At 35.1% G+C, this 26,252-nt stretch overlaps 1 protein-coding gene across 5 annotated transcripts in view; it reads right to left on the bottom strand.

The window, feature by feature from the left end:
- The window catches only part of LOC117402297 (cysteine/serine-rich nuclear protein 3-like), a 39,719-nt gene extending 13,812 nt beyond the window's left edge, over positions 1-25,907 (bottom strand). For 2 of the 5 annotated variants that reach the window (XM_034003328.3, XM_034003300.3), the window contains exons 1-3: positions 25,566-25,907; positions 23,409-23,509; positions 21,953-22,023 (exon numbers count right to left, since the gene is read on the bottom strand). The gene's annotated coding sequence lies outside the window, so the exon portion shown is untranslated. The remainder of the gene's footprint in view (positions 1-21,952; positions 22,024-23,408; positions 23,510-25,565) is intronic. The other 3 variants (XM_059032286.1, XM_034003310.3, XM_059032285.1) reach the window with 2 other exon arrangements.
- Between the last annotated feature and the right edge of the window lie 345 nt (positions 25,908-26,252).

Raw genomic sequence — 26,252 nt, 5'->3', positions numbered from 1 at the left:
AACAAGTAAGTTGACACAGTTATTCAATGACCACCCTACTATTCCCCATCTTTATTTTAGTGAACACGGCATTTCAAATCTACCAACGCAACAATGTTGAAACCAATGTGAAAAATGCTCAGGTAAAACAGATTCCCGCTTTGAGAAAAGCCTAGACACACTAAAAAAAATTAAATAAAAATGTGGCGATTGGGTAAAACACTAGATTACGGTAATTATGAAAAGTATGTACATTTTCAACACAAACTGTTGTTCGTATATTACATATCTTGATAACTGGTAATTAAAAAGTTCTTCTTTTGAATTTAGAGTATCTTATATTTGATGAGAACTCAAACGTGCACATTTTATAAAATAAAGTAATGCATTCTGAATGTACAAATATTTACATTTACCAAATAATTTGAGATATTTCTAGTAGTGTAACTATTGACACCATATGGAACATGCAAAACCCGCATTCTGATGATCTGTAATTCCAACATACAAGAAAAAAACACAACACCAACAGTTCTTAAAATTACTTTTCAGTAAAATAACACCTTGAAAACCTATATAACAAAAGGAGTTTCTTAATTCAAGGTACATGACGACTGCACCAATCATGTCAAATACCAGGGTTTTTGTCATGACATGTGTACTGTTTGTCAAGATTCTTAAATATACATCAAGTAAAAATAATGCACATGTTTGTTTTTTTTTGTTTTTTTTTATGTGTGTATAACATACCAAACATTTTAAAACATTTATCTTAATAAAATATAAAGTTTCATAATAAAAGGAACTTGATCAAATGTTACAGTGCCTATACCAGGGGTGTCCAATCCTGGTCCTGGAGGGCCAATGTCCCTCCTGGTTTTTGTTCCAACTGTGTCCTAAATTACTTAATTGGACCAATTATTGTTCTAATTAAGTAATTTAGGGCACAGTTGGAACAAAAACCAGCAGGGACACCAGCCCTCCAGGACCTGGATTGGACAACCCTGGCCTATTGGTACTAAGTATTGGAGACTGACCCATATAGAATTCAGAGCAATATATAACACATCCGTCTAAAAAGTGTTTGGCCTCATGCATAAACCAGGAATCCCAGGACCACTGCAAATTCTAAATATTGTGGGCAAAATTTGACAGAACGCTGAAAATAATGAACTGTATGCCTCAAATACAAGTTGTTGAAAGTCAGAATGTATATTTACTAGTGCTGCACCAACAGAGCATTCGGTCAATGGTGTTGACTGGGTTAAATGTACCCTTCCAAGTGAGACAAGTGAAGAAACAGCTGCTTGGATTTATATGGACTGCTGTTCTCCTCAGAGTGAGAAGAGCAGCAATCATCCCAAACCCAAGCAGCTGTTTCTTCACTTGTTTCACTTTGAATGGTAAATTAGCCCAATCAACACCAATGATCCTCACCTGACTGTCAACACCTGAGCTCTATGGAGACCTCAATCTGAATAATCAGTATGTGCAGCACTAATATTTACTAAAACAAATAAATACCTCTTATTGCACCAATGGAAATACTATTCCAATTGCATCGCATTCTGAGCCATTCCAAGTTTTAAAATAAGCATAATCCGAACACCCAAGCTTGGAGCTTGATACCTACACTTTACTCAGTGGTTTATTAAGCACATAACAAAACTTGGAAAAGATCAAACTACAATAACTTATTTCTATCCATGATCTGGTGATGATCAATTACAGCACTTTACATAAAAATGTATTGTCTACCATGCCATCCCTTTCCTTCATTAAACCCACTCTTCCAATGAACAGTAAAATGTTATACATTTATTATGTGGAAGAGATAATTAATTTCCGCTTGTATAAAAAGTAACAAGCCATAAAAGAATACATGAATAACAATACATACGCACTACTCCAATTTGTATAAAGCAAGAAAGATCTAGGGTATACAGTAATGGTTAAACGTTAATGAGTAGTTGAATAATTCTGGGTTATGACTGGAGAAATTTGTGCAAACATGTGCTGCAGTCAAGAAAACAACAACAACAACATGTTTTAATAATATGCTGTCATGCAGGAGCCATCTCTTTCAAAATGTAAATGTAATACAACATGAATAAATACAAACACACACACACACACAAACAACTCATTGCCAGACACCTCCGGCAGTCAATGATCAGTGACATATATAAATGTTTGCAATATTATAATCTGGTGCCTCCAATGAAGAAAACACTACAGTTATCTGTTGTGGTTCTTTTTTTCTTTGTAGTATTTTTATACATTTTACTGTATCTTTCGTATGTCGTGTTTCTATTTGCACCATGAAACCAGTCTATAAAACACAATCTTATCTTGTTCCAGTATCAAACTGGGGCTGCTGCCGGTTCCATCTGCAGTCTACAATCTAACCTGCAACCGGGTGTTATACAAAGGTCAAAGATCACCTACATGTATAACTTTTTCTAAAAGAAGAATTAATTTACGGCTCTGGCTTTGTTTTTATTTTCTGCAATGCAAACCAGCCTCTAATGTTCTTGGATACTCCTCCATCAAAGTGAATGAGCAGCAAATTCTCTCCGTATGCATTTCAAACTCGTACTGTCCCAGTTCAAAATCGCTTTGATTTCAATCTGCTGCCGACAGAAACACAGAACAACTCAATCCCAGTGGCAGATGGAAACAAGGCATAAGATATTTTAAGTTTGATTGATTAAACTGAGATCTCTGCCTTCTGATCACTTATGCTTCAAATCACATGACAAATCTGCTAACTTAATCCAGCTTTCTAGACTAAACAGCTAATCTCAAACAATAGGATTTCAGGCAGCAAAAAAAGGCTTTCATCTTGAATTGTTATTCAGCAAAACCAAGCAAACATGCCTAAACACTAATGGTCTTGGTATAATGTGTATAAAAAAAGAATATAATCAAAAAAAAAAAAAAATCAAAGCAACTCCAAACTCACATGCTGGCGTTTCAAAAAAACGTCTTTCCATGTAAAATTGTAGTTCAAATTACATTAATTCCCTTAAAATACTACATAAGGTTATGATATATAAAATATAAAAGAAAACTGTCTACTTCTTTTGGGCTTTTTTGAACTGCAGCTCTTGTCATAAAACAAGCAGCTCAATGCATTGGGAACATGTACTTTGTTATTTGAAAGCATAAATTGACTCAAACATTTTAATTTCCAACCAAAATAAAGCACATAAGCAAAGCAGCAGGAAAGTCAGTATTCCCATGCTGTCTCATTTTAAAAGGGAAAAAAATGTTGTCTGACTACGCACATCCTATCAAAGAAAACCCTGGGAATTATTTGCAGCTAAAACAGGAGGATATCTGTATTCATTTTTACAGTCAATTGGAGGAGGAAGTAACATCAAGTTTAGTGCATTTCCTTTCCCAGAGCACAGTCTAATCTGGTCTAATACTGCCGAGAGAGATGATACTGTGCCAACGTCTCTCTAACATTAACAAGACTCACTGTAGTTCTACACATACCCAGTTACTGTATTTTTTTTTTCTCACTCCGAATGATCTGACATTGATGCACTGCAATCTTCCATCTACACTAATATTTGCCCTTCAAGGTACTTCACTGTGAGCTTTGGCAGCAGGACCTTTACTACAGCAGGTATGGCATCTATGTATTTTTTATTTTTTTTTGCAATGTATTGTTTCATACCCCTCTGCATCTTAACCAGTGTCTCTCTGACACATTCCATGTATTTCTTTGCACATTAGTCTGATGGTATCTAAAGCCAAAACTGGCATGCCATCTCCTCCATCACTGCTGTTGTAGCAGCTTACATTTTGAAAAAAATAGCTTCAGCAGTTCTGGTCTAATTTGCAATTGAAACAGCATCAGCCTTTTACAAAACCCTAAAACTGAAGTCACTTTGGGAGGGCACCAAACAAATGTGTTTAGTTGCATTACCCAACCATTAATAAATAAACTCACTATACATACACATAAAACAATACATAATGTGCCAAATAAGATGCCTTCCCCCTGCCCTGATTTCATAAAGATTTTAAAACAAACAAAACAAAAACACACCAAACAATGTTTATTCCAACAACTCACAGATGAACACGACTGCATTTCCAAAAGCATTATTTTTTTTATTTATTTTTTTATAGCCTCACTCCTTTATGGGTATATAAACTAAACATTATTTATCAATGCAAAGTTTATAGTTAATTATATTTAGACTGTGTTAATACTTGAGGAGCACAATTCACGTGAGCTGAAATTTAAACAAAATGTAACGAGAAAAATAAAGTACATTGTGTTATAAAAGACAGTGCTTGTATTTGAATGGGAAGGTGCAGGTAAAATCACAGGATTTTCAACATGACAGTTTAGACAGAATCTTTTAAAACTGATACTACTATATGTGAATACTATATTTATCCTGAATCGTGTGTAGAGCTGGAATCAGTCAAGCATCAATTTACAATTCCTGTCCATTCTCTGTACATTCCCAAATGTAACACTAGGTGGCACACACTGTTCCATTTGTACAGTGAGGATTGGAGTTATTTCTCAATATTGCATGGCCCATAATTATTTAAATTTAACTTTACATTTTGGTGACACATGAGTATGATAAAAATGGAATGGACATCTTGTAAACATTCAATTATTTAAATTCCAGAAGATTTCTTGTAACACGTATCAAGATTTGAGGCGATATTTGAAGGCTTATGAACCACTAAATAATGTCCACTAAACTGTAGTTGAACCTGCTTTTTAAATAAATAAATAAATAAATGGTCTAGACGGACTGTACATTTCGGTCTATCCATGTAAAATAAAAAAAATAAAATGTATTAACAAACAAACAAACATAAATAAATAAAATATGTTGATAAATTACCCTTTGATCCACAATCACTTGCAAGTAGGCCTTTTCTCTATTTAAAGCACTCAAACCTGCCCACACAAGAGACCCCACAAACGGATAGGAATTATAGTTCTATTTATGTTATCATCTGCTTTACTGAGTTTGCTTCAAAGCACTGCAATGCTAATATAACTACAGAAACTTGATGTTCCAGCACTACGTTTGTAATGCTGTGCAAGTTTGTTCATGTTAGACACTGTACCATTTGATTTAGTCTTCATATGTAATTTCAATATGCATGTCGACATGTACAAGTTTACTTTATTGAGATGAGAGAAAGAGAGAGAGAGAGAAAGAAAGAAAGAAAGAAAGAAAGAAAGAAAGAAAGAAAGAAAGAAAAAGAGAGAGATTATGGCTGCTCCGATTAACAGATTAATCGGACCGATCAATCAACTAAAGAGTTGATCACTGTTATTTATTTATTTATTATTATTTTTATTTTTTTTTACAATTTAATTGTGCTGAATTATTTTTTTGTGCAGAATTGTAGTCGATTTGGTTACGGATCAATTTTCAAGAACTTAAAAAAAGGGAGGTATACACCACAAATACCCAAACTGACACAGGAAGGGAAGGGATATACTCACCATTTCCAACATTCAAATTATGAAACGGATCCATGGCTTACCTGTAGCTGTCAGTTTATAAAAATATATACTGCTGGAACTCTTTTGTTATGGAACAGCACTGGATACACAAGCGTTCCCAAAGTCACTTGCGAGCCACTGTAACACTCAAAACTTTCGGACAAACCCGGATTGATGTTAAACTGGATGAGCAGAAGTGTAGGGATACATCAAAATGAGCAAGTAAGAAGAAAGTGTGAGGTTCTTAAAAACTTAACTGATGCTGTTGTTTACCTTGGCAAGCTAGAACTGGCATTCAGAGGGCACGATGAAGGCACCAATTCCTCAAATAGAGGCAATTATGTGGAATTACTTTCTCTGATTTCTGACTACGACAGCATGTTAATCGGGTACCTCTAACAAGATTCAGAATAAACGCAGAAGTACAGGAAGCCAAGTACATAGCTGTAACGGTAGATTAAACAAACGACGATGGAAACGCAGCTCAGCTGTCTTGTGTTTTCAGGTCTGTGACAGTGGACAGTGGAAATGTGTTACATTTACTAAAATAAAAATGCTTTTAAAAGACCAAATTCCCATTGTGCTTATTTATCTTTTTTTTTTTTTTAGATTATATTGATTGTTTAGTATTAGTATGCAGGACAGCCGCTATAAGACTGTTACCTTTATTAAAAATGTGCACATTAATCAACTAATGCCCATAAATTAACAGACAGACAGACAGACAGATAGACAGATAGAGATATAGATTTGTTTTTTGTATTGTGGTACCCTGAATATGAACTCCATATATTTTACTATTCAATAAAGGTCAAATTCAATCTAGCCTTTCTGCCGTGATGCTGCTTCTAAAATCTAAATTTGCATACAGGAAGCTGGTTGCCTCCATCAGCCAAAGCCCAAGGGTATTGCAGATTTATAATGATCCATGGGTTGCCGAGCAGAGCGCTGCAGACAGGGGTAAATTAACTGAAAATCAGAGACCTTCCGAAGCTGTGTGAAGGTGGGGGGTGGGGGTGGGGGTGGGGGCATAAGATGTTTTTCATTTCTCCTATGTATGTTACTATAGGAAACATTCAAAATGCAGATTCACATTTTAAACATTAAATACATTTTTCTCCCTAAAACGTCCTAGTTCAGTTTATAATCCTGTTAGCTTCTGCCAAAGCTTCCTCAATCTCTTCCAATGTACATTTTACACTGAGATAGTTACAGTATGTTTAGCATCTGATTGGTTCAGGGTGCATTTAAAACAAACATTAACATTTTATAATTACTTCTCATTTATGTGAAGTACTGTTTGTCTCAACCTCTGCAGTTTATGAAAACAGAATGGATTCGGGAATATGTCAAAAAGGTAATGAAGGGATTTATTAAGAAAGTCAATTGGGAATATACGAATGTGGAATTATTTTGACCCAAATGATCTTAACTTTTAAAAAGGTAAGAAAATACTTGTAATATAAAACAAGGATTAACTGAGGATTCAATCATCCTTGGAGCAGACCAAAGGAATAGATATTAGGAAACAAAGGAAACACATTAATAAATGTATTTGTTATGACCAAGCTTAACACATTTATGCACAGCTCGTATGCAAAGCAGCTATCCCAACCAGAGCAAATAGCAAGCTATTGCCACTTGTGCTAAAAATACACTATCAACATGGTGACGGACCAAAAAACCTGACTGAGTTCTTTTGATAACTTCTATGCAAAGTACCTGCGAAATATTTTTCCTTTCACTCACAAAAACACATACTTCTTTAAAGCTGATTCTAGCTTAAAACACACATGTTCTGGAACATTCTGCATAAAAAACAAGAAATTCAACAGTAGCAACCCCTTTCAAGAAATGTCAGATAACTAACAACATGATAATTCAATAATATTGTGTGTGCAATTGTACATAAACAAGGGTCTTTCATTGTGTTTGCAAACTTTAAGTCACTGTATTTTTTTATTTGGCCTAAATCAGCAAAGCTTGCCAACTTCACAGCACCCCAGGGTAGTAACCATGTGTACAGCAGTACATAACTCACATATGGATCACTGAATACTGTGTAACAAAGTTCAGATTTACTGTTGCAAAACATTCCTGAAAATATCCCTACAGTTTCTTAACACACTGGTTAATATTAATGTGTCAGTCACACAACTGAAAAAAGAAGCAAGTTGCTTTTTGAAGTTTGTGTAGTTGAATTGTTCTGAGCATTCGGAACACTACAAACGTGTACGTTTACAGATTATAAACGTACCATGGTACGGTGGCCCTGAAGTGCTCAACACAAACACAAATAAAAAAACAGAAATGCAAATTTAAAAAAAAAAACACAAAATACAATGATTTGTGTTTAATTGTATTTGTGTTTTTCGATATGTATAATCTGCAAACATAAGTATTTGCAGTGCTCCGAATGCTCAAAAATTATCAATGTAAAATACAAAATATATAAAATACACACACACACACACACATAGCTGTAATGGTATATATATATATATATATATATATACAGACGTGCTCAAATTTGTTGGTACCCTTACAGCTCGTTGAAATAATGCTTCATTCCTCCTGAAAAGTGATGAAATTAAAAGCTACTTTTTCATGTATACAGGCATGCCTTTGGTATGTCATAGAATAAAGCAAAGCAGCTGTGAAAAGAGATGAATTATTGCTTATTCTACAAAGATATTCTAAAATGGCCTGGACACATTTGTTGGTACCCCTTAGAAAAGATAATAAATAATTGGATTATAGTGATATTTCAAACTAATTAGTTTCTTTAATTAGTATCACACATGTCTCCAATCTTGTAATCAGTCATTCAGCCTATTTAAATGGAGAAAAGTAGTCACTGTGCTGTTTGGTATCATTGTGTGCACCACACTGAACATGGACCAGAGAAAGCAAAGGAGAGAGTTGTCTGAGGAGATCAGAATGAAAATAATAGACAAGCATGGTAAAGGTAAAGGCTACAAGACCACCTCCAAGCAGCTTGATGTTCCTGTGACAACAGTTGCAAATATTATGAAGAAGTTTAAGGTCCATGGAACTGTAGCCAACCTCCCTGGGCGCGGCTGCAAGAGGAAAATCGACCCCAGATTGAACAGAAGGATAGTGCAAATGGTAGAAAAAGAGCCAAGGATAACTGCCAAAGAGATACAAGCTGAACTCCAAGGTGAAGGTACGTCAGTTTCTGATCGCACCATCCGTTGCATTTTGAGCGAAAGTGGGCTCCATGGAAGAAGACCCAGGAGGACTCCACTTTTGACAGAAAAACATAAAAAAGCCAGACTGGAATTTGCTAAAATGCATATTGACAAGCCGCAATCCTTCTGGGAGAATGTCCTTTGGACAGATGAGTCAAAACTGGAGCTTTTTGGCAAGTCACATCAGCTTTATGTTCACAGACGAAAAAATGAAGCTTTCAAAGAAAAGAACACCATACCTACAGTGAAACATGGAGGAGGCTCGGTTATGTTTTAGGGCTGCTTTGCTGCGCCTGGCACAGGGTGCCTTGAATCTGTGCAGGGCACAATGAAATCTCAAGACTATCAAGTCATTCTGGAGCGAAACGTACTGCCCAGTGTCAGAAAGCTCTGTCTCAGTCGCAGGTCATGGGTCCTCCAACAGAATAATGACCCAAAACACACAGCTAAAAGCACCCAAGAATGGATAAGAACAAAACATTGGACTATTCTGAAGTGGCCTTCTATGAGTCCTGATCTGAATCCTATCGAACATCTATGGAAAGAGCTGAAACTTGCAGTCTGGAGAAGGCACCCATCAAACCTGAGACAGCTGGAGCAGTTTGCTCAGGAAGAGTGGGGGCCAAACTACCTGTTAACAGGTGCAGAAATCTCATTGAGAGCTACAGAAAACGTTTGATTGCAGTGATTGCCTCTAAAGGTTGTGCAACAAAATATTAGGTTAGCGGTCCCATCATTTTTGTCCATGCCATTTTCATTTGTTTTATTATTTACAATATTATGTTGAATAAAAAATCAAAAGCAAAGTCTGATTTCTATTAAATATGGAATAAACAATGGTGGATGCCAATTACTTTTGTCAGTTTCAAGTTATTTCAGAGAAAATTGTGCATTCTTCGTTTTTTGTGGAGGGGTACCAACAAATTTGAGCACGTCTGTGTATATATATATATATATATATATATATATATATATATATATATATATATATATATATATATATTATATATATATATATATATATATATTTATATATATATATTTTAACAGACAGTTTTTGTTATAGATATATATACACACACACAAACAAAAAAACATGTTCTACAAAAAGTGGAATCCAATAAAAGGAAAAAAAAGTGAACTTAACAGAAGTAAAGCTCCAGAATCCTCATTGGCAGGATCTTCTGAGATAAAAATCCTTGTTAGGACTCGAGCAAGCACACCGTCTAATGACTGTAAGTCTGCAACGTGAATTCAAGCCAGCTGTCAGATTCAGTTAATTCACCCTACCACTATTCAATGCAAATTCTCCAGTTCTAATTTAGATTTTTCGTGCATCGTCATTTTGTAATAATCCTGATTCTGTGACTCCCACTGAAGTTACAAGGTTTAATTAGAACCATGCTAGCCTTTAAAGTGAAGAAAATGTGAAGCAGTAAGGAAGAGGTCTCATTTATGAACAAACAGACTGAAGGGGACATTTGAGTATTTCTGGACCACAACAGTAGGGCATTATGATCAAAGTTCTTTGTTGACAGAAGGGCTAAGTGCTACAGTGGCATAATGTATTAGCCTCTCACCTAGAATCTATTTAAGGTCACAAGTGTCTTTCATGAACTTTCACTAAATTCCATATTTCAATTTTTTTTTATTTTTTTTTTTTAAAAAGAGGCCAAGGATTTGACCTTAAAATGACCCCTTGTCTCAGCCTATAAATAAAGTGGATTTAATTATATTTATAGTTATCTATTGGAGAGCAATATTATTTTTTGTTTACTGTATTGCAATGGTTTGCCTGATCTGTTTGTACAGTAAGACTTCAGCTATCTGAAAATATTCGAAATTATATTAAAAATGTGTCCAGTTTAATGTATTGCAAAACACGAAATGTTCAATTCATATAAAATAAAATAAAAACAAAAAAGCGGCATTTCAAAATGTAAAACATTATGTATATTAACTAGATGTGGCCAGGGATTAAAATGTAAATTGAAAATGGCTGATGAATTCAGCTACTCCTAACCAATGGCATTTCTTTTTAGTCTGCTATAATTATATACTGGAATATGCCTAATTATTCAGATTCAGAAGTGGCTAATTAAAATCAGTTTTTTTTTTTTGTTTGTTTGTTTTTTTTAAATAGGATGCACAAGTATTATAACCATGACTCATCACTTTGACTTGTTGGTAGAGATATGAATTGAAGATGAATTGCAAACTGCTTTAGTACCATTTTAAAGATTGCACATTACCACTATTTCAACCTTTCTGTCAAGAATGTTGACATCTTTGAACTTTAATTCTGGGTACACCAAGCAGTTTGCCATGTATTAGTCCATGATTAAAACGTCAGGTGACATTTCTATGTCCAATATTCCAGCATCTCTGCAGAACGACAATCTCCTCATAAGAGATAACAAGTTTCCACTCTGACCCTTTTAAAACCAGCTGTGAACAAATGCATTTTTTTTTTAATATGTAACTGCTAAACTGTTGCCAATTGAAGCCATCATAAATACACACTTGACACCATATCATTCCTTCAAAACCATTAAAAATTCAACCAAGTATAATGGTTATTATGATGTACACTGACAAGAGAAGAGAATACTGTACAAGGAATATTGTTTTATACACAGACTGTGATGGTATAAATATATGTGCAAATTAATGCAACTGATACAGTACTGTACAGATGGAGCTATTTCATCACCATAATTCATGCTAAAAACTGGTAACAAAACAGCCTTTCATACACAAGCAAAAAATAAATAAAAAACCTTGGCAAGGCAAGGGGTTAGTGATTTCATTCCTGGCATAATGGTTCTTCAAGTACAAGGTTAGAGATTTTGAGTAGCCTAATCAGATTTTGTGGTCAACAGAATAAATGCAGAAAATCTAATACGCAACGTGGAAATGGCTGTATGTTGTAAACTGTTTCAACATAACGGTGATTGTACAGCATAAATGGTGATTGTACAGCATAAATGTCCTGTTGGGGACGTCTGTCATTTTTTAATGTCTATGTGTCACTGTAAAGGGCTCCACACACCAGATGCGATGTGATTTTTTAATTGGCGACGAGACACTTTCGCAGCGACATGACCACACACCAGAAGCAACACAGAGATGATGCGACAGGTTTGAAAACTGCCAGATCTATACAACTGTTAAAAATTGCTATTGACAAAACTATGATCAAGACTGGTACATAGTCATCAAAATGATGTGGAAATTATGAGTGTCTTCTCCGACGGTATTTCAACATATATGGCAATAACTCATACACACCAGGCTTATCCAGTTCTTTCGAAATAGACTCCCATATATTATCTTTCAAATCTGTTTGTGTGATGTCCTTTGTCATAAAGCTCTGGGTATTTTTTCAAGTATTATTGTTTCCTCCATCATTCTGGATACTGCTTCCCCCTGCTGGACCACGTGCATTGAAGCTGTTCTCTGATTGCTCAATGCCCTAGTTGACGCACGTCAAATCGCAAAAAATAAGATTCATTCCTATTTATTTTGCTTCGCTCCAGTGCCGCCATGGTGCCGCTCCTGCGTCGCCTGTCGCGTCGCCTGTGGTGTGAAAGGTACTTCTCAAAACTACAGGGTCTATTCATTTTGGCGCATCGCTGCACAGTTCCGCTTGCCGCATTGTGTCTGGTGGGTAGCAGCCTTTATTGTACCTAAAAATGTAACCAAAAGTAAAAGGGTGTATACAAGCAGTCCTCGAATTATAGTAAAAGTAGTTACCTATTTAAAAGCAAACTGTTGGCCATATATTAATTCAATTTACATGATTTGATTACAATCAACTGTACACTTCCAACAGTTATGCAAACTCCTGCCAGCATAGATTAAATCATGTTTTCCCTGATGGGCAAATCGTATGCAAATTGCCCCCTTCATAGCAAATGTATTAGATGGGCAAAACTGATGTTCTGGTGGAAAGATGTTTTGTTACAGTATAAATGTAATTTTGTCTTCATTGCAAGGTTTGGAAATGGGCAGTAGCAGTAGTCTCTCCAATACCTAAATGCTACAAAATTAGACAAAATGCAAAAAACAAATGCTAAAATATAACAAATCCAAAAGAAAGGTGTCTAAAAAGAGCGCCAGCCCCCATTTAAAGTTTCAGTAAAAATAAAATAAATCAATAAACAAACAGGATATCAAATCCACTACACATAAATCCTCAAACTATGGCTATGCCTTATTATTATTTTAAGCAACAAAACCCAACAAATAACTATAATATAATTTGTATGTATGCTTGCATATACAGTTATTTCAATTTTTTGTGTTCTTTAGAACTATACTGTACATTTTCTATTCTTCTACCAGGAGGAAGATTTGGTTCATTATTTCTTTAATGTAGGGGACAAATAAATAAACTTCCTCAGGGGTGATTTTCAGACACTCCAATAAGCATTACTGCCTACAAAAAATACAGCTACAGTAATCGCACAAAATTACTACTTATTTATACTACTTATGTTGATTGGTTTTACACTAGTTTTTCTCCTTTAAAAAAAATGTAAGACTGGATTAAACACTTGGAATATACTGGCCACTGTTTACAAAGATAGTACAACAGCTTCTTTGGTTGAGTTCTCATTTAAGAAATCCTGGAAAGGAATAACTTTCTTATAACAATAATAATAAAAAAACAACCAGGTTAATTTATTTCAAATAAAGATATTATGAGAGCACTTAAAAGAAGTCCTATGCATCACATAAGAAGTCATTGTAAGTAACGAGATCCTGCATAAATACCATGCACAGAAGGAAGCACAACCTCCGGCACAAAGGAAAAAAGCACAGAAAACAGATGTAATATATTTAAAAGATTTGACGTAAATTAAGCTTGTATTCTTTAAAAAAAAAAAAATTCTGTGAACTTGCTACTGCCCAAGGCTACAGACATCTCAGCACATATTTTTAAAAAAATACAAATAAACACGGCACAACACAGCCCATCTCCCACTAAGCAATCTGCACACGGATGAAGCTGCTGCAAACGAACAACGCATGGCTAGTATTGATCTCTGTGCCTTCCCCAAACAATTGAAAACATGCTGCTTTTCTTTCTGAGGCTTTATAAAAGCTATTCTAGCGATAATTGGACTGGGAGGAGGACAAGAGGAATTTTATTGCGTATCCTTTCATGAGGACGTCTACCTTTTTATCTTGGTCTATATACAGAACCCACTAATGAACTGACACTTGTGCAGAAAATGTGCTTTTAAAGCATACCAAATTAAATCGTGTATTACCATTTCCTCTGTTGTCTGCACAGCAGTGCATATAAATATACTGTATGTCTACATATATTAACACGTTTTAGTTCTACTGAGAATAAATAGTTTAAAAATTTAAAATCTAGTTGTTAAATTGGTCTATGGTCATTTTAAATTGACAGCAAATAACCTGTTTCAGTTTTGTAAACACTAAGGCTAACATATTTGGCATGCATATTTTTGAAAGTGATTAAACGTTTAAACTCTAAACTATTAACTCCCTTAATACATGCATCCAGTTGACTAATGACACAGTAGTTAATAATCGCTATTACCTTAAATAAATTGCGTGAGACAGCAACAGCAAATAATGAGTATTGTAAATACTGCAAAAAAGTGTTCAATAACACTTTAGACAGAGCGCCAATACAGTCATTATCAGATAATCCTTTTTATGGCTAAAAATGTTTATACAATTGTTATTGCTGTATATCTTTCCATAATACTGGCCTATAAGAATAAGATAAACTATTTAGGTTAACAACAAGGGAACAGCTGTGGCAATGACAGCATGAGAAGATTCCACCTGTTTTTCTCACACATTTAGTAATAGCCAGCATACAATGTTAGGCAATACGACCAGTTTACTGCACATAACATACATCTATAGGTCATTATTCATTTCTTCCTAAAATCAGAGTCTACAAAAACATGCTAAAAGCAAGTTGTTAGAAAACAGCAGCCATAACGTACATAACAATACAAATAGAGTACGAGGTCCAAGCTAAAATTTGAAAATAAAGATACAGTATAAGTACTGAAAAATATAAAAGGTTTCATTAAGAAATTAAGTTAGTAAGAAAACTAAATGAAACCAAAATTAACAAGTTTCATTATTCAAAGAAAGGCTTTTTAACTGAAGGTAAATATGTACAGTACCAACACAAATTATGGAAACAATAAATAATTTACAGCATGACTAGAGGTGGGGATTGTATTGCCCATTTTTCCTCACTCAGACACCTTATTTATCTTGGTATCTCTGAGTAGATAATCATCTCCTCTTTTAAAAAAACATGCAAATGATTTAAATGAGCAATTAATCTCAGAAATACTGTATAATGGTACCCCAAATGTTCTCCTTTTTTCTGAAAGCAGTAAAACTGGGTGATGAGTTTGTTGCCAGATAACCTCACCCAGCCTACTGGCTCACCAAGTATCTTGGTATGCCTGAATGGTGGTCCAGTGGTTAAAGAAAGGGGCTTGGTTCAATCCCAGCTCAGTCACTGTGTGTGACCCTGAGCAAGTCACTTAACCTCCTTGTGCTCTGTCCTTTGGATAAGACATAAAACCGAGGTCCTATTGCAGCAGCAGTTGTGATGCATAGTATACAGCTCTGTAAACCGCTTTGGATAAAAGTGTTTGCTAAATGACTAATAAATGGGCAGTTTGTCCCACAAGAACAGTGGTACCTCGAATATGATCCACTTGCTGTACTACTAATGTGGAATGACTGGCTGTGACATTTTCTCTTAGTTTTACCATCAAAAAGTTCTCTTACTAAGGGCTGGCCAAGGGCAACACTACATTTAATATTGTACCAGTCTTGGCTGTCACCACTCAGGGAAATCGTTTTTGGAGTAAAATAAGAGACCAGGTGCTTGACCCAGTCATTCTGCATTTAGTAAGTAAGGGGTCTGAGGGGGGAAAATGGGCTAAAAAATCCCCACACTCAGCCGTTCTGTAAATCATTTGTCGTTTCCATAATTTCTGTTGGCACTGTAAGAATAATATGTTTACCTTTTGAAGAACAGAAATTGTCATGCACTGCAGAGTGCTATTGAAAAATCTGCCACCACTGTTGGATGCTAGCAGAAACAAAATCTCAGTTCAAAAACAGGGAATGCTCACAGCAGATACATTGACATTAAAAACTAAAAAGAAACACAGTTCTTATTAAAAAAAAAAAAAAAAAAATATATATATATATATATAATAATAATAATAATAATAATAATAATAATAATAATAATAATAATAATAATAATTAGACTGCAAGCAAATACTGCACATGCCATTAAAAGATGATTCAACGTGCATTTAAATGCAGTGGTATCATGAGACACCATATATATATATATATATATATATATATATATATAAATAACATACAGCACATCAAATTCTGAAAACAAATTAGCATTCTTAGGGGCAGAGGGTGGTGATAATATATTGACCCAGATATTTGTGGATTGCAACTGAAAATCATCCTGACATTAACATTTGGTTTTTAGGAAATCAAAACATGGACAGTTAGCATTACATTTATTTGTGATCAGGGTATAAAAATAACATTGTAACACTTTGGGCGTTTTAAAGCTCTGCAACAACAACAAAAAAAAAGTAAATAACTAAGCCATTCTTTGTGATCTCTCCCGCCATTCAACATACTGTGTTCCTAGAGTCAAAACTGAGACTGAGCCCCCAGGCTCAAATTTTCCCAAACCTAAATACTTGCTCGCTACTGGCCTCTTAGCTTACAGTATATTCTCAGGCTAGAATCGACCAACTACATATTAAAGCTATTATAAATGTCAAGAACATTCATACAAGAATTCACACCACTAACATTATCTCAAGTGTTCTTAGATTTTTGTTCCAGCAAGATTTATATGGATCTCTTGTTCATAATTAAAATCACAAATCTTAAGGGATCAAACTCTGTTTGTTTCTGTATCCCTGAACTTCTATACTGAAACATCTTTAAAGTGATCCAAGCACAACATGCAATTTATTGTAAATGAATGCTACAAAAACTCCCAGCTTCAGTAATAAAATGATTGCTTCTATACTCATACAGACGAAAAAGGAAAAGAAAGAAGAGCATTGTTAGTAGTCACATTTCAGGTTTAAATGCCGAATATGCAGATTCCAAATGAATTATTTCTGTGTAAGAATGGATACATCTTTGAAAAACTAAACTGAATTAAGTTTAATTTAATTTAGCTAACATGTCTACAGGAAGGAAGTGCATTTCATTTTGCAGGTTCACAGAATTGCATGGATAATTGTTTCCCTCCCCCCCCCCTTTGTTCGCTCAATAACACTAAGGTAATAGGTATTTTCTTTGTTTGCTTGGATTTAACAAGTAATTCATACAAAAGCTCTTTAAAAATCCTAAAACATTACACATAATGAACTGTCTCTTGTTACAGCAGTTACACACACACACACACACACACACACACACACACACACACACATTAAAACTGTGGTTGCCACAGCAACGAAAGCCATAGAAAAAAAGCCAGGACACTGCAGTGGTATGATGGGAAACATCTGTTGAGAAATTATTCTAAGGAGGAAACACACAACTGAGATTTTTATTGTTTTTTTTAAACCTGAAATTCAATCCTTTCTCATCCTACATCTGAAAAAAACACAACTGTAATTATATAGCAAGGTTCTAGCAAGTCCTATTCCAATACCACAAGATTTTGCTTTTTGTGAAATCCTGTATATTCCCTCACTATGGAAATCTGCATCAAATAACAAGAATTCCACAAAGCAGTTTTCAACAGTCCTCCAACAGTCCATGTCTGAAAAAATAAACAATTACATTTTACTGGTAAAACAGCCCCCACAGTACGGATCCCTTATGTACTGGCCCTTAGTTGTTCTGCACTTGCAGTAAATGGATAAAATATGAGGTACACTATAGAATGTGTTGGGTGTCTTGCTTAGAGATACCAATATATTTAGTTATCAAGTGCAACAAATGCCTTGGATTAACATACAGTACTGTACACACCGCACAGTAGAAGCTAGTGCTAGAAAGCATTATAATTATTGATTAAATTGCTATAGGCCAACCTAAGTGCCATGTAGCCACACCATGCAAACAACAATCAAATGCTATACAATTCAGTCAAAATAAAGTATACCTCTGAATACAACTGTACCTAGCTTGGCATGATTAGTTTTGGATTTGTTAAATTATATATTGTGTTTAATAAATGTGCATTTATAATAGCACTACTAGGAAGAAAGATAGTCCTTTAGAGGGCACAATGCCACCTTGCACTATAAATTGTAAGAAAATTAAATCAGTGAGCTAGAACAGACACTCCCATAAACAACCCAATCATCCAAATAGGGAATCACACCACAACACTGTCATTGTTGAGTGCGTTAACAACCAGACTAAATACAAGATTAATGTAGGTCTCCTCTTGTCAGTAATAGCATACCAATACACTTTAATCCAGCCTCCATTCTGCCATATTTTTAATATTTATATTTATCAAAAGAAATTGTTGCAAATGAGTTCTCCAGCAAGAACAAAGCATGGATGCATCTGTAAATAGGTACGAAATAGCAAATCACCTTGTTTGCAAAGGAAGGAATTCCAGATAACTAGAAACTGACCTTTTTTTTATATATAAAATGATTTTTTAAGAAAGGAAGGAATATAAGAAAATGGTTAAACTAACTGCCTGTTCATTTAAACCAGGTTATCTACATGGCTTCTCAATTGCTTATTAGAAACAGAGGCCGCTTTCTTTTGAGTCATCACGTAATCTGTTTGAGACAGATTGAAAATTCCTAGTGGCAGCCATGGCAACATGCCATGTCAGAAAGGGACCAACCAGTACCCACCATAAGCGCTAATGTGGTTGAAATTATTAAACCTCACCTTATATGCATGCACAAAAAAGACAACACTTCTTAGAGATAAGGAGTTAAAGGGAGTATTCTGTTTTTTTCCTTGCTCATGCTGTAGCCATGACTTAAAGTTAAGACATAAAAAGTGCTTTACTGTATCCTAAGCTAAATGTACCATACCCATTGTGATGTTTAAATTATATCATTTAACTAATAATCATTTATCACAGGTGTTTTTTGGGGCGAAAGCTTTGGTATACAAATATCTAATTTTTGTTCCCTCACTACATACACATTTTCAGATCAAATCAAACAAGGATTTAAGAAGTCACAATCTTTCATAGAAACAAACACCCAAACAAGAAAAAATATAAAATTATTATTTCGTCACCACTCCATCCCTCTTAAAAAATGTTAAACTCTATGGACACTGCCAGATGTTAATAATAACGAAATTGTTTCAGGGATAATGATTAAGAACAACAGAAATATTTGCAGACAGATTATTCGTAAATAAAAATTAACAGCAAGTCAACTATGCACAAGCCTGACTGTGCCTATTGTATATTAGATTTGTATGGCTTATACGTTTAGATAAAGTATACTTCTCTGATGGTAAAAAAACAAACACTAAAAGATGCAAAAATCTTGCCCTTACCTAGATTATCAGCTATTAAACAAAGGGATGTTATAGGTTAACAAGAAGATTATATATATATATATATATATATATATATATATATATATATATATATATATATATATTTTATACAGTACCAGTCAAAAGTTTGAGTACACTTGCTGGAAACTAGGTTTTTTTCATAATTGACAATGTTTTACATCGTATACGTTTCTGTAAATACTTGAAAATGAAAACACATGTTACAATATACAAAACAAAACATAAGGAGTATCAAAGCAATGTTCAAATTTAGAGAAAATTGTCTCTAAATCTTGGATTCCTCAAAATAGCCACCCTTTGCCTTAATAACAGCCTCACAAACACGAGGCATTCGGTTAACAAGTTTCAGCAGGAAATCACCCGACATGTCTTCCCAGCTCTTCTGCAGCGATTCCCAGAGATGTAGGGCACTTGTGGGTAGCTTTGCTTTGACTCTTCTGTCCAGTTCGTCCCATACAAGTTCTATGGAATTGAGGTCTGGAGACTGGGCAGGCCAGGACATTAGATTGAGTTGTCCTTCACTTTCCTTCTTCGCCAGATAGTTCTTGCACAACTTTAAGGTGTGTTTCAGGTCATTATCTTGCTGAAGAATGAAGGACTGCCCAACTAGCCGTAATCCTGATGAAATGGCATGCCTCTGAAGCATGCTATGATAGCCATACTGGTTGAGCTTGCCATGGACTTGGTAAAGATCACCAACTCTGTCACCAGCAAAGCAAACCCAGACCATGACACTGCCTCCTCCATGCTTGACAGTGGGAACCACACATGCAGACTCATGTGCTCACCCTCTCTGCATCTTACAAATACTCGGCAGTTGGATCCAAATATTTCAAATTTTGACTCATCGGTCCATAAGACCGACTTCCACTCCTCAAACATCCAGTTTCTGTATTTTTTGGCCCAGGCAAGTCTCTTCCTCTTATTCTGCACTCTTAACAATGGTTTCTTTGCAGCAATTCTTCCAGTTAGGCCAGCTTCACGCAATCTCCTCTGAACAGTTGTTGAAACATCTATACTTCTAGTAGCATTTAGCTGAGCTTGTATTTCAGGGGCAGTTAATCGCTGGTTTCGCAGACTTGTGACTCGAATGAACTTGTTCTCTGATTCTGTCACCCTTGGCCTGCCTGACCTTGTTCGGTCCTCATGAGTGCCAGTTTCGTCAAATCGTTTGATGGTCTTGGCCACAGCAGTTACAGGCACTTGCAAAGTTCTTGCGATTTGTCTTAAAGATTGACCTTTTCTTAAAGTAATTACATTTTTTCTTTGCTTAACTGAGCGTACTTTGCCATTTTCTGCTCCCTTACATTCAAGAATGACAAACTTGTGCCTATGCTACCTATATTTATAGTAATCATGGACCCTCACCTGTTAACAATAATTGGTGACAAAATTAGGTAACATGCTAGTTAACTCGGAGAACATCTAACTTAGGCCAGTGTTCTAACACCATGTTATACACGTTTCAGACTTTTAACTGACTTGGGCTTCAGACTGAAATCCCCTTGCTTTGGGTGACCATTTCATTGAAATTGACAAGATTTTCATTTTCATTTAAAAATAAAATTTTTGAATGCAATTCACTTATGATTATCAGCTTATATAAGTACATGTATCATACAATGAAATATTAAGTGTTTATAGACAAGTTTATACAGTTAAAAGCATAGATAATCATGACTGGTACTGTGTATAATATATATATATATATATATATATATATATATATATATATATATATAAATTACAGCACAATGTACCAACTTATTTTGGGAAGGTAGTGGAATATCAAGGGTAATGTCGCTGCAGAACAAGAAATGCAGCACATTGGAAAACACAGCTCTTAGCCATGACAGTTTGTCAAATTCTCAGTGCTCGGTTCAGTGATGCGTTGTGGAGCAGAACAAATGAGTCTACCTCCTCGCGACAAGGGGAGAAGGTCAGGTACAACAAAAGCAGATGCTGTGCTGAGTAACCAAGGCTTTTCACTGCAGTTTCCATATTTAACAATGGCAAAATGATATAGGGCCTACCTTGCTTGATTAAAAGCTTCCAAAATGTGACAATGAATTACAGGCTCAAAGGCTTTCTCTTTGGAAAAAAAGGGGTTTCCCTAGCAACAGTGCAGAGGAAAGTAAAAGCCAGTACTTTGTCTATTTAGAAGAATACAACGATAGCGTATAGTTGCAATGTGCTTGAGTAGTAGTTTTATGAGCAAATTATATTTGGTGATTTTTAAGTGCTATCAAAACAAACCTTTCTAGGTCCTCACCTCATAGATGGAAACCGGTTTGTTTTCATTTTGGTTCTCATATGTATAACCGATCAGGAGATTGGGCAGCACTGACCAAGGTTGTGTTGATAGACAATAGAACCCCACCGTTTGTTGCCTCTATATGTTTTGTCAGATTCGACGACTGGAACAACTTTTCAAAATGTGATGGCTGTTGTCATGGTAAGATCAGGTGGTCCTAAAATACTAATGTGCCAGGTGGTCTAGTACAGCTTGTACTGCATGCTATAAATAGCGGTGTTGTAATGTACATTGTGCACAGCTGATTAAGGTAGACCAAGCTTTAGTGATACAATCATTTTAAGGGCCTTTGTGTAACACTTTTCAGTTCTGCTTTCATGCCAGCGAAAGTATATACAGGGAAATACAATAACCTACCTTGGACAGATCAAATTCAATTAGTGGAGGTTCATTTGTAAGAGAGCAGACACCCAACAGAACTGTCTTTCCTGCAAGAAAGATATTTATTATGAACATTTGAGATTGTGCTGTTCTTTAAGTAGTTCAACTACTGTATAAAATGAAAATAATCATTATAGCTTAAAAAGTAGTTTTCTTACTTCTTACAAGGTTCTTTCTGCCAGCAGTATAATCTGGATGTCTGATCAGCAATTGATGACAGGCAAACTACTTCCTGCTCTTCATAGCCAAGTACAAACCAATCAAATTCTTTATGTTCTCTGCAGAATAGGCTACTTACATTACCAATAATGGACATCTTTGTCACTACTGGCTTGTTATTATTCCCAATACTGTAAATATCTCTGACTTTAATTACTGATTTTAATAAACTTACTGAAAATAAATAGTATTCAAATATTAATCTGCATTTTTAAACAATATTCAAACATGTTGCAGCCAACCCCACATTTAAAATACCACAGATGTAATAAAATCCCTATTCCTATTATCTTGAACCACAAAGCTTAAAATAATCTTATCCCAGCATGCTCAGCCTTCCAGGGTCACCGAACTGGCAGTCTTGCAATCAGTATGTGGGTGTCAAGAAAATAAAATGCTTCAGTTTGATAGTGAGGAGAGACAAAGGTAAAGCCAAGAAGTCTGCCCTGGGAAAGCTGGCAATAACAGCAATCCGGAGAACCTGCGGGGAACTGCAGCTATAGGGAATCCTTAAACCACAGAACAGATTTCTATTTCTTACCAACTGATAAAAAGAAACTGGAAATCAGTCTCCCTGCTTCCAATATTGTTGCTATCACTTGTGGATACCAATGATGGAGTATGCAAACGCCTGCGCCTGCTTTTGAAGCCAACCAGGATCGGAATTCTACAGGAAATTGCACAACCTGTAAAGCTAACCACACTAATACAGGTGAACAGGATTTCAATAATGTTTTGAGATTGACAGCGTGATATATGGATAGCGGGACAGACTGAACTGACTTCCAGTACGTCTTACTGTCAGTCAGTTATAGGCAGAGCATATTGCTTGGAAACCTTGTCTGTTTCATACATTCCATTAACATCAACATCATACATGAGATAGATACCAACATCAGGCCCACATTACAGTTATATCATTTTTTTTTTTAAATATTAGTTGTTTGATCATTTCAATTTACGCTCTAACAATGGAGATTTCATTTCTAAGATATGGTAGACATCAGCCTAAAAAAATAGTATGATATTCCATACTGTAAAGTTTAATACATTTTAACCAAATATAACCCAAGCAATTAGAAACCAGAACTAATGTGTAACTTAGTTCCCATGATGGCCCATGTTATGATTCCCTAAATAACTTCAGAATGCAGTGTATATCATCACAATTGAAAGTGGTTCTCAAGACCTTACTAAAATGGGTGTGACTTACTGTACACATACAGATGCTTCCACTATACCCAGTTGCAGGGGATATGCACACACAAATCGATAAGAGATGTCAGAGCACATTGCTGGCAATCACCTCGCTTCCTACAAAACAGTGGGAATAATGAATTGGCCTGTTTACCGGACACACAAACACTGACGCTTGACCTATATTTGGTAATAATAATTAACTACACTGTACTTTTGATTTTTTTCCAAATATAAAACTTAAAACATATATGCAGAAGCACATCTATGTAGTGGGCAAATTGTTTTTCTGATAGCATTGAAACAGGACACGTTTTTATTAATTACAGTAAGTACAACAATATATATATATATATATATATATATATATATATATATATATATATATATATATATATATATAAAATTATGTTCAAAGATGTGTTTCCTTTCCATAACTGATCCCTGCATTTTTTCATTTAAAACAGTACTGCAGGTTATAAAATTAAAAATGTTGGGGTCACAAAAAGCACAGCCAATGGGCCACATACTATTTTTGCATAAACAAAGAACAAAAGCAAAGGAGGGGCTTCTGCTGTGTGTTTTTAATGCACTCTGACAACACAGGTTAATCCTAAAGCTCAATGAATGTGAAAAGTAATAATAATAATAAAAATAATAATAATAATAATAATAATAATAATAATAATAATACACAGCAGATATAAAAAAGTGCACTACACATATAATTGAACATATGTTCTGTATGCAAATTGTTCAAATAATTATATAAAGAGAGTACCCTTTCATCAGCAGTTATATTTACTCTTTTTGTCAGAGCTGTAGCTAGACACCCAGCTAGTCATTTTAATGAACCTGGGAGCCCAGTGCTGCTGCTCACCTTATTTAAGGGATGAATAATTGCCTCCCTAGGGGAGCAGAAACAGGGCTAGCTCACTTCTCACTATAAAATGCAGCAGTCAGGCAAGAGGAGGAACTGTGATCTAAGGCTTCGTCAATAACTTTCAACATTTAATCATTAGACATTCAGTATTATCAAAAACTAAAAAATAAAGTGTTTCTAGGAGTCTGTCAATTTGATGTGAATCTTCACTACAACGACTTTACGAGTTTAATTGTTGTTCTGCTACAGTTCATGCTTTGCCATTTACATGAAGTTTGGAAAGATATACGGTTAGTTTCATGAAAATGTTGGGTGTTTTTTTTGTTACTTTCATAGTTACACCCCAGTTAGGCTACACCATAATTGTATCAAACCTATAGCACAGACAAAGAAATCTTGTTTTCAAAAGGGTCCGATATGGCAGCAGGTGAAACATAACTGGAGGTCCAAGGTTTGTTTGGGAAATCATGTAACATTAGGGAATCATATATTATTATTATTTATTTATTAGCAGACGCCCTTATCCAGGGCGACTTACAATCGTATGCAAATACATTTCTAGTAATATCATGTAAAATACCAAACAGTTAAGTTCAGGTTGCTGCATTATTCGTTTTGGCATGCAAGACAGTCTAGCTATATGCATCTCTGGAGTTACAACACAGGGTGTCAAAGTGTTCCCTATTTTAGTTGATTCTTGCTAATACAACAGGCTAGTTAAATATATCTAAAATAAATCCATAAAGCCATAAAAGACAAAACTAAGGAGTATGATTCAGTAATTTCTTGAAAGGTGATGCCCAAGGAACCTCCTCTCACCCTTCTCTCAAATGCATTCCAAAATGACCAAATATTAAGAAATGCATTCACAGTTAAATTCAGTGTACACACATGTAAGCATCTCTGAAACAATTAAATACAAAAAGCTATCGTCATGTATATGCACCGCATTATGAATTGGGGTTAGTATAACAAAGGAGTACTACAGGATTAGACCAAACAAGCGTTGCTTTATTAATGCAATAGAAGCGCACGCCGTAATTATATTTTATTAACAGAAATGTAACTAGGTTACATTTAGATGTATTTATATATATTTACATTTGTATTTTATAACACACAAAGATCGATTTGGCAAGGTATCTCTAGCAGTGGCTTTTAAAAATACTGCAGCAGGAAAAATAAATGTAATCTCTAAACGCTCGCACAACGCTGTGAATAATAATAAATACATTAAAAAACATTTAACAGAACGTTTAACAAAGGATAGAGAAAAAAAAAACCACTTACCATTTAAAGTATTAAGCAAATTACCGCAAAAAATGGTGCAATGTAACTTCTTCAAACTCTGGTTTCTTCAAGCTGTATTTATTTATTACAGCTTTGTCTAAGACTTTTCTTTTCGTATGTGTTTTATTTATTTTAATTTCAATAAACAGTTACCTCAGGTTTTGCCTGAGTACGCTGCGTCCAGATAAGGGGCAGGACTGCAAACCTGCAGATGCAGCGACACACTTGCGCTTGTAGTTCTTCCGGCTGCTATTGGAAACAATGGTGCAGGATAAGGCTGAGAGTTACGACAACAACGTGACTTCACTCAGCCAATCGTTCCCAGATGGATGAAAAACCTGAGGTAGAACCAGGCGGGTTATGTGAATTTGCAGCTTTGCACACTCGACTCATGTACAAAATAAATATTCTGCAACTACAGGATCATTAATAGACTTCCAGATGTGTAACTCTGGTAGACACTGTTACATGAGCTGAATCTTATATTAGTTTGTATTGATTAAAACATTCTGCACTTGTTTCTCAAACACCTTTCCTGAAAAAAAAACAAAAAAAAAAAAACATTGCTAACTGAAAACTACAGATATAGGCACTGACACTGATTGTCTGGTATTTGTAATGAGTTGATATTCTGCATTCTCCAAATGTTCGTGACTAATCTAAATCAAGGAGCTATTGACGGTTCGA

Source organism: Acipenser ruthenus, chromosome 10 (genome assembly GCF_902713425.1).
Source record: "Acipenser ruthenus chromosome 10, fAciRut3.2 maternal haplotype, whole genome shotgun sequence".
NCBI lineage: Eukaryota > Metazoa > Chordata > Actinopteri > Acipenseriformes > Acipenseridae > Acipenser > Acipenser ruthenus.
This window is presented reverse-complemented; position numbering and strand designations above follow the sequence as displayed.